Source organism: Lissotriton vulgaris, chromosome 5 (assembly GCF_964263255.1).
Source record: "Lissotriton vulgaris chromosome 5, aLisVul1.2, whole genome shotgun sequence".
Classification (NCBI taxonomy): domain Eukaryota; kingdom Metazoa; phylum Chordata; class Amphibia; order Caudata; family Salamandridae; genus Lissotriton; species Lissotriton vulgaris.
The window spans coordinates 402671235-402684138 of NC_141693.1; the positions used below are offsets into that span (position 1 = coordinate 402671235).

Consider the following 12904-nt stretch of genomic DNA (forward strand, 5'->3'; position numbering starts at 1 on the left):
TAAATTAAAATAAACTAAATATTTATTTATATATAAATATAAAAAAATATATATATATATATTTCTATGACAATTAATAAAATAATATAAAATAAATCTTTATCTTAATACCCCCATAATAAAAATTTACAAAAAAAAATCACTGAGTATTATAATTTATTTAAAAAAATAATGAAATAACAAACATAATATACTAATACACTAATTATATAATTAATAATTAAATAAATAAATAATTAAATAATTCTAAATATATCTATAATACCCAAAATCTACAACTAATCACTAAGTATTAAAATTAATTATAATAAAATAATAATTATTTTAAATAATAATTATATAAATAACTATGTATCTACATACACTAAATAAATTAAAAAAATTAAATTACGATGTAAAAACATGCGTTGTAATAGCATTAGCGTTGTAACACCATGCAGTGTAAAAACATGCGTTGTAATAGTAATTACGTTGTAATACCTGCGTTGTAATAGCACTACGTTGTAATAGTTGCGTTGTAATGGATGTTCCCCGTTCCATTGGTACTAATGAGGCCAAATCTTTCCAGAGACTGTTAGCATGTGTACAAATGTCAAAAATAATAAAATATCAGAAAACATACTGCGTTACGCTGCAGCCAAATCCTGCATTGCCAATCCCTGATGAGTTGCAGTAACTACTTCTGAAAGAAGCCCAATGGAAGTACCTATGGGTGAGGCAGACAGCCTTCAAGGGCAGGGCCGGTCTTAGCACTGGTGGTGTCTTGTGCATTAATGTTTGTTATTGCCCCCCAATGACCACCTCTGCCATGGATTATCCCACTACCACCCTTTAACAGTGCCCCTCAAGTCACCATAACCACACTCTCTCAGATGCATTTAGGATAATCAAAGACTAGGGGGAAAAAAAATGCTCTAATTTATACCATTCAGTTTATATGCAGTTCTTACATGACAGTTAATAGCTCACTGTTCTATGTTAGGATTTTAACTTATTAACTGCAAGTAACAATAGGGTCTCTGACAAAAGCAGTAGCCCGCTGACCACTTTACATTATGTGCACTTTGTGATCTGCATAGTACATGTTCTTTGCAGCAGGCACATTAACCCTCTGAGCTACCTTTCCATGAGTCAAAACTTCCACTAGACAAAATTCCGATCTCTCTTGAGGAAGAACATTAAACACCAGAGTCATCATGACATTTTTATTGATGCCGAAAATTGCTGGAGGCCAGGAAGGAGGTATAATGCCTCCACCCAAAGTCAGCCCCTGGTGCGGTCACACCGGTTGCACTGCCCTAGAGCTGGCTGTTCAAGGGTCCTGTGACCTCAGTGACAGAGTCACTGTTGTTCTATGGTGTGCTGCTTCATAGTCCTGCCTGCAAGACGGAGGTGAACTTTAGTAGTCATAGGCATAGTCAAGTTTATTTGTTTGATTAAGTAAAATCTTGAACTTTAGTATGGATTGTGGTGGACAAGCCTTGAAGGTTAAACCACACATGCCACTGCTAGGGTTCACCTGCTGGTGCTAACACACCAGGGCTTCTAAGGTCTTGTGAAGCCTTCTAAGGTCTAGCATGGGATTGTGCTCTCTCAGGAGAGTGGTCTGATGGACTGGATATTAAGGCTGAACCTGGTTCCCCAGTTCCAAATCAGCAACTCTGGCCATAGTGCCACATCCTCTCCCCCACTGAACACCATACTGCCCCACTGAGAAAAAGTCACACTGCCTTCAATTACAACCCAATTGTTGCCGGCTATAAACACCTGGATGCGGCTCAATTTAAATGACGCCCTAGACAACAAGAGCAATATGTGGCCTACAAAAAAAAATAACATCCTAAAAAAGCAATCACTCATAGGGAATGCAAAATTAGCAAACCATGTGAAATGTAAGCAGGAACACGGTTAGCTTAGCGCTTTTACACTCACTATTCAGAAATCAGTGAGTGCTTTTGCCTGAAAAGTTGAAAACAGGACTACAGGGCCCTGAATGAACCCATTTTAATGTCCATGATTATATCCTTACAAAATGTAAGCAGTATGGTAAAAAAAGACCTCATCCCTGGATGCAGAGCCGCAGTGCACATTTTGTTTACCAATCCACACATTGCAGTACCTCCAGGATTGGTGCAATAGCTGCAAGCCAAGGGAAAACAAAGACAAGAAAACAAACACAGCGCATCTGGCAAACTTTGTAAAAGTGACCCTAATGTGTTTGGGTGTAAATACAATCAATCTGGTCTGTTCGCTACCACTCTGCCTTACTTTATTTAGTTATTTTATCATATTTTTAACCTTTTATTCCTGATGCTGCACCTTGGAATTAAAATAACAGAAAAATACGACATTGCAAGCAAAAGTGTTTTACTTTTTTGGATCCATTTCACAGGGGAGCAAATAAAAGAAAGGAGAGGAAAGAGACATGAGACGCAAATCGCACTGTGAACTAGACTGTCAATCAGCGCTGCATAGTCACTCAGTCCTGCGGCTTTCAGTGTCAGGCAGTAGGCGATAATCTTAAACCTGTGCTGGTTACAGAGTCAGGCCTGAGGCCAGCCACCACCTCGCTCCCTGCTGCTCACATTCAAATTAAGCAAGCAACAACAAACAAAAGCCAGTGCAGTGCCACTGTGCTGCGGAACCGGGCCGAGGCCTAGAAGCCCCCTTGCCCCTTCCTTCCTTCCTTAGGCCCCTTTTGGTTTTAAAATTTCTGGTCAGCCCCAGCCTGTTCGATGTTCGCACCCCCTGGAACCAGGCCCAGGGCAGGCACACTGCCCAGACAGTACAGTGCCAGCACGCCACCCATATATCAATAGATTCCCAGTTCCCAGTCCGGCCCTGAGCTTAACCCTCAGCTAAACAAATTTGCCCCGGTCAGCCTTGACGAATCTCGTCAAGCTATCCTCTCCACCAAGTCAGGCTCCCCTTTTGATCCATGCCCCCCTCTGCTGCTCCACACTCTAGTAGACACAGTCAATCCTACCATAAATACTATCATCAATTCCTCTCTAGCCACTGCCGCCATTCCATCCGAATGGAAACTTGCCGCCGTAAAACCTCTTAAAAAAAAACCCTTGCTGACCCCACCACACTCTCCAACCTTCGCCCAATATCACTGCTTCCGCTACTGTTCAAACTCACAGAGGCAGCGGTAAACAAACAGCTGACCAGATTTCTGGAGGACAATCACCTACTACACCCTAGCCAGGCAGGTTTCAGAGCAAAACACTCCACGGAGTCAGCCTTCTTACACACAGTGGAAACCCTCAAGATGGCAATGGATCAGGGAAAAAAAGCCGTCCTGATCCTGCTCGACCTGTCGGCGGCCTTTGATACGGTCTCACACCCCTTATTAATTGGCCGCCTGGCAGACTCGGGACTAACAGGAACCGCCTTAAATTGGCTGAAAAATTTCCTTAGTCATAGAAAACAAGTCACTATATTAGGAAACTATCGGTCAGACGAAAAAACTCAACACAGGGGTGCCACAGGGCTCCAGCCTGAGCCCAATTCTTTTTAACCTTTATATGACCCCTCTGATAAAGCTCATCACTTCTTTCAACATCAGCACGATATCGTACGCTGACGACACTCAGCTTATCCTTGTCCAAGACAACAATACAACTACAGCTGAAGAAAACCTGAGAGACTGTCTCACCGCAACCTTTGAATGGATGAGAACCCACCACCTCAAGTGTAATTCAGGGAAAACGGAAATCCTCCCCTTTGGTCAGGATAACCTTTTCCGCCCTAAACATTGGTGGCCCCAAGATGCCGAGGTCCCGCCGAATACCATCAAATCAGCCCGTAACCTCGGGATCAGGTTTGATGAAGCACTATCCTTCAAACAACAAGCTGGCACTGTGGCAGGGTCCTGCTTCAACATCATCAAGGGCCTGAGAAGGTTCTTCGACCTCCTCCCCCTGACAGCTAGGAAGACAGTAGCAGTGGCCCTTATCACATCCCGTCTAGATTATTGCAACAGCATCTACGCAGGCTCCAATAAAAGTGTTCTACACAAACTGCAGATGGTTCAGAACACTGCAGCCCGCCTAGTACTGAGACTGCCTAGGAAGTCATCTGCCACAGCAGCACTCAGAACCCTGCACTGGCTACCTATCCACAAGAGAGTGCTATTTAAAATCTTACTTATCACCTTCAGAGCCTACCACCAGTCAGGTCCCACCTATCTGTCCCAAAGATTTGGAACCTGGATCTTTAATGCCTCCGACACCCTTTGTCTAGCACTAATTTAATTTAACTCATTTCTTTCTCAGGTTCACTATTCTCTCCCCCTTTTCTGGTCGCTCTATGCACTTCCTTCTCTCCCCCCCCTGTGACACTCTGTTACTAGCGCCAAGATGCTCCGTGGAGTGTAAGTCGCGCTCTATAAAAGCTATATCATATCATATCATATCATATCATGTCCCACCCAGCAAATGTTGTGTTTTGAATGATTTTTATAAAAACCACCAACAACGAGCACTAGTCAATAAAAAAATAGGAATGAAATAAAGGCCTTGCAACCTACAAATATCCTCATGATGGATTATATAATACCAGCTATACAACAAAATTGAACATAGCAGCCCACACCAGAGTGGGTGGGAGGGCAAAGATATAGACCGTGAAAGAGAATAAAGAAAGATTCGGGAACTCAGACATGAGGGGCCTGCTTGTCCCAATCACCAATTGCTTTGAATGGAACTTTGCTCCATCGAACTGTTAGTGACTACTAAATATTACCTAAAAAATACTTATTTTCGCTTTTCTGGAAGAGTGTTCCAATACGAAAACAAGGAATTAAGTGGGCAAACCATAACAATTTTCACGTTCTAAATAGAAATTGATGGAACACTTCATCACACCAGTTACATTAAGGTTCAGTGGAATAAATCATAATGGGTTAAAACCGAACACTAACTTTTTTTTAACAACCGAACACTAACTTTTTTTTTTTAACTCCAATACAAGTAACAGCTGACATGCAACAGCTTGTGATTCGGTGCTAGATACTCCCCCAGACCATAACCTCCAGATGAAGATCATTAGACTGGCACTATCGCCAGCCTGTAGCAATCTCAGAAAGTTTTACTCTTTACCACCAACACTCACAGGCATGTCCACCGGGCCAGGTTCTTTCTGCTGCTTATCCAGTAAAGATGTTGGCTGGCAGGGCCAATGTTCTGAGGCGTGTCACACCCAGTCATGTCTGAACTGGGGTGGCAGAGTGGGCTAAAGAACGGTGATGGATTAAACCCAGATCTTTTGACTGGGTGTGAGTGTTTGATTGATTCAGATTCTCCGTCCATCACTACCCCCTTTTGTACCGCTTTTGGCCGCCATAAGTGTGGCAGGGTATACTCAGACGTGAGTCCCTTGCTCACTTTGCCACTGGATTCAAGCAAGCTGGGCTGAAGACGGCTGGAATGCCAGAAACCGGTCCTCGAAAGCTTGTTTCCGGTCCAGGGAAAACATGGCTTGGCAGTTCGGGCTGGACTGTTCCCATGAGGCACAGGGTCAGACTGATTTGCATATAGCCATGTCTGAACTGGGGTGGCAGAGTGGGCTGAAGAATGGTGATGGATTAAACCCAGATCTTATGACTGGGTGTGAGTGTTTGATTGATTCAGATGCTCCGTCCATCACCACCCCCTTTTGTACATCACTACCATGCAGCAGCAGGCCCTCACCCCACCCTAAATAAAACTGCGGTGCGCAGACGTGGAGGCAGTGATATCTGCCGCAGCGCGCTGCGTGTGTCATCATCAAGCAGGCTCTCTAACTATGATCAGGCGGCAGCACCCTACTCATTACAGTTTATTAAACAAACAACACCACCTGACCTATCACCTGACATTGATGATGATCATCATGGTCAGGTGACAGGTCAGGTGGTGTTGTTTGTTTAATAAATTATAATGAGTAAGACGGGCGGCACCCTGCCGCCTGATCATAGAGCCTGCCTTCCTGTGAGCTGCAATGGAAATCGGCGGACACACACGCATCGGAGCGGGAGCACCAGCAAGCATTTTTGTGCTCACAGTGAGGCTTGTCCTTATTGCCAGTGAGCCCAGACCCTGTTTTTGGTGGTAACACAGTGACAGTCAGCACCACCAGGCCGCCTCAGACAGCCCGGCGTCCTGATTTGTGCGTGGTCACTCACTGTGTTCTGTTGGGGCCGATTTGGACCGACCGTGGTCCAAATCGCCCCAACAACAGAACCAGCTCCCTGGGGCAAAACCGGCCCCCACCCCATCCAGCCTACCGGGGGATTGCCTGGTGCCCGGAATGACCAGTCCGGCCCTGGGCCCTACAGAGGAACCACCTCGAAAAACCACCAGAAACCCACTGGCAAAGCTAAGAGAAGGAGATACTACGGCGCATCAAAATACAATACAAAGCCATTATCCATGCAAAGCAAACACTTAAGGCAGGGACAACCAGATACGAAAGTGCAAAGTATTCACCAGAACGAGTGAAGGAAGTGCCACACAACCTTGATTCGGGTGTGACGATCAAGCCAGGTTAAGCTGCTGACACGTGCAAAGCGACAAGTGGCCTCCAGTGTATCGAAAGGCCTTCAGAATCATGGCATTTTTCAATGGCTGCCAAAAGAAGCACGAAAAATGGTGCTGCTGCGTTTCTGAAACCACTACCATCTTTCGACCGCCAAAAAGCAGGATACTGGCACCAAGATGCTCTGGAAGAAGCAGATAAGAAAATCATTAAGTACTTGGAGAATCTGTCAGTGATAGAGTGAAAGAAGTGATAAAGAAAATATCCGAGCTGTTGCAATATTGTCGCCAAATCAAGTAAGCCTTGGAAACTAAGTTCAATCCAATTCCAAACGTCAACTATGAATCAAGCATGACAGCAGGCTGGTAAAACAATGAATGAGTTTGTTGAGAGACTTGATATTGTACGTTTACTGAATTTAATGATAAGGAGACCATCCACAACAGTCATATTTGGTTGTCTTTTTAGACTCTTTCCTAAGACGAATGTTAAGAAAGACGCGCACTTTAGAGAAAGTACTAATGGCTGCAAGAGCTTAGGAATGAACAGATTACCTGGCAGCTGACATGGAACCTGGAGCAGCGAAAAATGAATCCGCGTTGGTCATGAAATGCAAGCACAAGCACAAAGTACATACAGGCAAGCTGACATCTACAAAGAAAAGGCTGTACTTCGGATGTGGATTTTCATTTCCCAATGAAGGCAAATGTTCATCCAACGAACAAATGTTCAAAGGGTGTGGTAAGGAAAACTACTTGATAATGGTCTGCAAAGTGAAGGAGAAACTAACTACGTCACAGCGAAAAGAGAAAATGGCTACCAGAATATTCCACAAGTCTTCTATACAAGCTCAACAAGCATTTGCAATGCAATAGGTCTCGCAGTTACACGAGTTTGAGCTATTGGCATGGTAAATGGCTATGCCTTTTATTTTGTTTTTTAAAAAATAAATAGAAGACATTGTCATTTACAAAGGCAATAGTTTAAACTCTGGTAAATGCAAGACCTTCTGCATTGCAAATGCTTGTTTTATATGGATTAATGATGTCCAAAATTATTATTACATTTGTGTGGTAAAATTTAGAGATGAAACTAAACACACTTTGTGGGGGCTGTCACGTTCTACATTACAGTGAAAATATATCATATTAATTAATTTTATTTAACTGTTCCGTAGTGCCTTTGCATTATAAGGTGTCAAGGTGCCTTACAATCAGCTGAAAAGGGCGATATATAGAGAGCAAAACGCTGAATACTGAACAGGAACTTTTCAATGACAGATGTGTTTTTTCACACCCAGAAATGATGAGTTTTTAGTTGGTTCCTGTCAGTGCTTGCACATGTGGCCTCGTGATCATGAACTTCAGGCCCAGCTTAGTCATGAGAGTACTAAAAACCATGCTACAGGGGAGTGTGCTTAAACCCACCCTACAGGCGAGAGTGCTCAAAACTTGCTACAGGTGAGAGCGCTTAAAACAAAGCTACATGTGAGAGTGCTTAAAACGCGCTACAGGTGAGAGTACCTAAAACCATGCTACAGATGAGTGTACTTAGAACCACGCTACAGGCGAGAGCGCTAAGAACCACGCTACAGGTGAGAGTGCTTAAAACCACGCTACAGGTGAGAGCGCTTAAAACCATGCTACTGGCGAGAGCACTTAGAACCACGCTACAGGCGAGAGCGCTTAGAACCACGCTACAGGCGAGAGCGCTTAGAACCACGCTACAGGCGAGAGTGCTTAAAACCACCCTACAGGTGAGTGCTTAAAACCACCCTACAAATGAGTGCTTAAAACCACCCTACAGGTGAGTGCTTAAAACCACCCTACAGGTGAGTGCTTAAAACCACCCTACAGGTGAGTGCTTAAAACCACCCTGCAGGTGAGTGCTTAAAACCACCCTACAGGCGAGAGCACTTAAAACCATGCTACAGGTGAGAGTGCTTACGACCATGCTACAGGTGAGAGTGCTTACGACCATGCTACAGATGAGTTCTTAGAACCATGCTACATGTGAGAGCGCTTAGAACCAAGCTACAGGCTAGAGTGCTTAAACAAAGCTACAGGTGAGACTCCTTAAAACCAGGCTACAGGTGAGAGTGCTTAAAACCACGCTACAGGTAAGAGTGCTTAAAACCACGCTACAGGTGAGAGTGCTTAAACCATGCTACAGATGAGTGCTTAAACCATGCTACAGGTGTAAATGCTTAAAAGCAGGCTACAGGCGAGAGTGCTTAAAACCATGCTACAGGTGACAGTGCTTACAGCCACGCTACAGGCGAAAGTGCTTATAACCATGCCACAGGCCAGAGTGCTTAAAACCGTGCTACATGTGCGAGTGCTTAAAACCACGCTAAAGGGGAGAGTGCTTAAAACCATGCTAAAGGGGAGAATGCTTAAAACCACGCTAAAGGCGAGCGCGCTTAGAACCACGCTACAGGCGAGAGCGCTTAGAACCACGCTACAGGTGATAGTGTTTAAAACCACCCTACAGGCGAGAGTGCTTAAAACCACGCTACAGGTGAGAGTGCTTAAACCACGCTACAGGTGAGAGTGCTTAAACCACGCTACAGGTGAGAGTGCTTAAACCACGCTACAGGTGAGAGTGAATAGTAAGTGATTATTCTTTATTGACAGGTGAGTGCTTAAAACCATGTGGCAGGTGTGCTTAAAACCACGTGGCAGGTGAGTGCCTAAAACCATGCTACAGGCGAGAGTGCTTAAAACCACGCTACAGGTGAGAGTGCTTAAACCACACTACAGGTGAGAGTGCTTAAACCACGCTACGGGTGAGAGTGAATAGTAAGTGATTATTCTTTATTGACAGGTGAGTGCTTACAACCATGCTACAGGAGAGAGTGCTTAAAACCACGCTACTGACGAGAGTGCTTAAAACCATGCTACTGGCGAGAGTGCTTAAAACCACGCTACTGGCTAGAGTGCTTAAAACCACGCTACTGGCGAGAGTGCTTAAAACCACGCTACTGGCGAGAGTGCTTAAAACCACGTTACAGGTGAGAGTGCTTAAGCCACGCTACAGGTGAGAGTGAATAGTAAGTGAGTATTCTTTATTGTTTGATTATTTAAAATCTTACAATATTACAATTCATAAAATGTGCTAGAATAATTAAAACCAATTAATAAAAACAATTACACCATAAAATTCATTCGATTTCATTAAAAACTTATATTTTAAATGTTTACACCTAGTTTTCTTTTCGCTATTATTAGGAACCTTACAAAGGTAGCGTTCAAGCTTATATCATTCGAACGGAGACAGCGTGTCAAGGCCTGCCTACATGTCCTTATTCCTCGTACATTAAGCGGTAATTTGAGTAAGGATCTTCTTTCGTTTTGGAGTTCAGGACAAATCCATAAAAGGTGGACAATATTCTCCTCGCACCCTTATTACAGAGTCTGCATAGTGTGCAACTTTTAATGTTTTTCCACGGGGGAAGAGGACAAAGTCCCGGCAAAAATACAAATCTCGCTTGTTTATTTTTTTCTGACCAGGGTGTTTCCAAGAATTGTTGTATTTCCATTTTTTTAACCATTTATTATTGTCCAAGCATGTTTTCTTTTTGTCAGATTATCTTTATCATTTACAAGGGACAGTTGGTTTGTAGTTCTGTTGATTATTTTTTTGAACGATGCATTTGTTATCGTATTTTCCCAGATTGTACTGACCGCAAACTCATCTATCGCTTCCTTAAGATAATTCCATGCAGTTGACTTTACGTTGTTATTTATTTCTTTCCATATTAGCTGTAATATCTGGTTATCGTGGTCATTTTTTATCCGAATCCAGGTTTTAATAAAATGTCCCTGTCTCGCATAGAATTATTTGGTTAATCCACACTCCAGTCTAATTTGTGCAGACGAGGCATTTAGTGGGAGATGAAATAATGGCTTATATGTTTTAGCTAACGCCTTAATTATTATTTCGGTATCCTTTCCCATTAGTGCTTCACTGCCATAGGTGATGGTTGGTAGCAGTCTTGCCCCTATAATCTTCAGAAGCAGCCCATATGTGATGTTGCTAAGTGACTTCTGTAAGATTCTAAACGCTGCAGTCAATGTGTTTGTCTTCCGTTGTATATCCCTTTTCTGTGGCTGGTAGTTACCCTTCTCAACAAAAAGCACACCCAAATACTTCTATACTTCAACTTGTTCCAATTGGGTGTTCTCCATGTACCATTTGCTTTTATGTCTTACGTTTTTATTCTTGGTGACTACCATGATCTTGGTTTTTGTTTCATTTATCACCATCCCATTCTCTTTTGCATACATTAATGTTTGATTGATTAGACGTTGTAGTCCAACTTTAGTGTGGCTTAGGAGAATGGCATTGTCTGCATACAACAGATTAGTGATATGCTTATCAGAAAGTTTCGGAGGGAGAGCATTTAATTCATCCAAGTTCCCAGTTACAGGTGAGAGTGCTTAATAGCACGCTACAGGCGAGAGGGCTTAAAACCACTCTACAGCCGAGAGCGCTTAAAACTACGCTACAGGCGAGAGGGCTTAAAACCACGCTACAGGCAAGAGTGCTTAAATCAATCTACATGATCCCCTTCTATGTACTGCCAGGCTTGAAACGCCCATTGGGCTCAAAGGGCTTCAATCACCCTTCCCCCCCAAAAAGAAAAACTGTCTTGGTGTGCGTCTGGGTGAGACAGCTTCCCGGGCACACACACAGACAGTTTTGAACTGCTGTGGGCTGGCTGGGCTGGCGTCCGTCTTCTTGCAGCTGCATGCAAGTACTTCACAGGTCTTTAAATTACCATTTACTTGCTAACGAGGCGGTGATGCTTTTTCACCCCTTCTTAGAGCCCCTGCAGCTCCACTCGGACAATCGGTGATAGAATTTGCCCCCCCCCCCCACGAAATGTGGCACTGGTTGCGCCTCTGTATACAGCGGTGTGCCTTTGTGCATCAGCCCCAGGAGTCTATGCGCCCTAGGAGCCGAGGCGCTTTCTTTTCATTTAGGCATTTCCTTATCCGGGGCCTGTCATTCAGTGAATCGGGGGAATCCCCATGAGAGATAGCTCTGCTGCCCGGCCTCAGACTAGAATATCCGGTACTGTCTCATTCAGGGCAGACTGGGAACAGCAACCAGCCCTGGCAGACTGCTGCTCCACCGGCCCTGGGAGGGAGGGAGGGGGGTTGTTAGCGAGAAGCACCCCTCCCTCAGTTTTACTGCGCGCAAACGGTAATCTGAGGCAATGTTATCACATATTGTACTGATGTATTCTGATCAGATTCAAATACTTTTTTCCACCACGCAAGAATTACAAAGAAAATGTGCGTAATTTGTACTTTCTTAATTTTTATATATTCTGAAATATCAGCACAATTCATTTTTTGTGGTGTGCTCCAAAAATACCATCCGTCACCGTCATCTCCCAGATGGCTGTTCAGCAGGATGTGTTCTCCATGTACCATTTGCTTTTATGTCTTACGTTTTTTTATTCTTGGTGACTACCATGATCTTGGTTTTTGTTTCATTTATCACCATCCCATTCTCTTTTGCATACATTAATGTTTGATTGATTAGACGTTGTAGTCCAACTTTAGTGTGGCTTAGGAGAATGGCATTGTCTGCATACAACAGATTAGTGATATGCTTATCAGAAAGTTTCGGAGGGAGAGCATTTAATTCATCCAAGTTCCCAGTTACAGGTGAGAGTGCTTAATAGCACGCTACAGGCGAGAGGGCTTAAAACCACTCTACAGCCGAGAGCGCTTAAAACTACGCTACAGGCGAGAGGGCTTAAAACCACGCTACAGGCAAGAGTGCTTAAATCAATCTACATGATCCCCTTCTATGTACTGCCAGGCTCGAAACGCCCATTGGGCTCAAAGGGCTTCAATCACCCTTCCCCCCAAAAAGAAAAACTGTCTTGGTGTGCGTCTGGGTGAGACAGCTTCCCGGGCACACACACAGACAGTTTTGAACTGCTGTGGGCTAGCTGGGCTGGCGTCCGTCTTCTTGCAGCTGCATGCAAGTACTTCACAGGTCTTTAAATTACCATTTACTTGCTAACGAGGCGGTGATGCTTTTTCACCCCTTCTTAGAGCCCCTGCAGCTCCACTCGGACAATCGGTGATAGAATTTGCCCCCCCCCCCCCCCCCCCCCACGAAATGTGGCACTGGTTGCGCCTCTGTATACAGCGGTGTGCCTTTGTGCATCAGCCCCAGGAGTCTATGCGCCCTAGGAGCCGAGGCGCTTTCTTTTCATTTAGGCATTTCCTTATCCGGGGCCTGTCATTCAGTGAATCGGGGGAATCCCCATGAGGGATAGCTCTGCTGCCCGGCCTCAGACTAGAATATCCGGTACTGTCTCATTCAGGGCAGACTGGGAACAGCAACCAGCCCTGGC

General features: G+C 44.2%; 1 protein-coding gene across 3 annotated transcripts in view; it reads right to left on the reverse strand.

The window, feature by feature from the left end:
* The window catches only part of SLC16A9 (solute carrier family 16 member 9), a 246081-nt gene that overhangs the window by 132209 nt on the left and 100968 nt on the right, over nucleotides 1-12904 (reverse strand). The window contains exon 1 of one of the 3 annotated variants that reach the window (XM_086921753.1): nucleotides 6474-6571. The exons of the other annotated variants lie outside the window; for them this stretch is intronic. The gene's annotated coding sequence lies outside the window, so the exon portion shown is untranslated. Of the gene's footprint in view, nucleotides 1-6473; nucleotides 6572-12904 lie in introns of those variants that run through there. 3 annotated transcript variants of the gene reach the window in all.